General features: G+C 39.7%; 1 protein-coding gene across 1 annotated transcript in view; it reads right to left on the bottom strand.

The window, feature by feature from the left end:
- LOC109473331 (beta-1,4 N-acetylgalactosaminyltransferase 1-like) overlaps positions 1 to 1,327 on the bottom strand; it is a 26,529-nt gene that overhangs the window by 24,026 nt on the left and 1,176 nt on the right. The window lies entirely within an intron of this gene.

The following is a 1,327-nucleotide window of genomic DNA, read 5'->3' as shown; positions in this document are numbered from 1 at the left end:
CTGACGCAAAAACTGGCAGATATTTTGCTCTTCTCTGTTGGAACAACGCAAGCGGGAGGTCAATGACCTGCGCCCCGCGAGTACTGTAAACAACGGTACGTAATGTGTATCGTCGGCGCACGCGCGCGCGCCACGGTATCAACAATTTTCCACAATCTTCACCGACTAGTATTATATATTCTGTTATCGATTTCTGAAGAATCACCAAAATTGTAGAGTGTAACGCTATCTCCTAGAAAGTCCCTTACTAGTACTTGAAGCGATCGTTACCGCCATGTTGTTCACTTTATATGACATACAATGCAGAGAGTAATGGAAACGTGTCCAGATAGCTCGGTTGGTAACGCGCAGGGCTGCAAGTCCAGACATTACGAGTTCGAACCCCGGTACACTGGATATTTTTATGGGTTCACCACAAAGTCTGTTGGAACAACGCAAGTTGGAGGTCAATGACCTGCGCCCGGCGTGTAAACAAGATTAGACAGGGAGCGGCTGTAATATCAAAGGAGCCGGCGGCTTCTGCTAGCCGGGTTGATAGTTAAGTAACATCAAGGTGGTTCAAAAGCAAACCTGATAAAGAAGGAAACCCCGTAGTTAATAGTTGAAAGTCTTGGTGGCTTGAGGCGATCGATACCGCCATGCTGTTTACTTTTTATGACATACAATGCAGTGAGTGATGTGTATCGCACCGAGTTAGCTCGGTTGGAAACGCGCAAGGCGGCAATCCCAGGCATTGCAAGTTCGAACCCCAGTGCATCGGACATAAATATTTTTAGCAATTTAACATTTTTAACAATTTTATAATTTTTAACAATTTTATCAGTTTTAACGATTTTAACAATTCTGCATTTTAACAATTTCAACATTTTTTTTTATTTTCGTTGTTTTGCTTTTAACATTCAAAAACTGATTGTTCTTACTCAAGAATGTAAATAACTTAGAATGTTAGTCTTTTGTATTTTTCCAACATACAAACTAAAATCACTTTGATGTTGTCACAAAAGTATTGAGCTGACAAGAGAGAATGAGTACGGTACTCTGCCAGTGTGAAGAATCTACAGAGGTATTACCAGTCACTAGTAGCAAGAGATAGACCACATTGAATGATGACGATGAGGACGAATCATATGAAGTACTATCATAGCTAGTACAGAAATTCTACTGCTTTACTTTACTTTCTTTCACTCTGTACATGCAATTAGCTCACTGGCATGATTTTAAAAATAAAGGTTATGATAATCATATTATATGTATAGCTTATTCAATGTATGGCTTCATAGTTTATGTGATTGTTAATAACACCTGCACAGAGCATTTCCATACTGAC

Source organism: Branchiostoma belcheri, unplaced genomic scaffold (assembly GCF_001625305.1).
Source record: "Branchiostoma belcheri isolate BF01 breed outbred unplaced genomic scaffold, Haploidv18h27 scaffold100, whole genome shotgun sequence".
Lineage (NCBI taxonomy): Eukaryota > Metazoa > Chordata > Leptocardii > Amphioxiformes > Branchiostomatidae > Branchiostoma > Branchiostoma belcheri.
The sequence above is the reverse complement of the archived record's forward strand: the minus strand, read 5'-3'. Positions and strand labels throughout refer to the sequence as shown.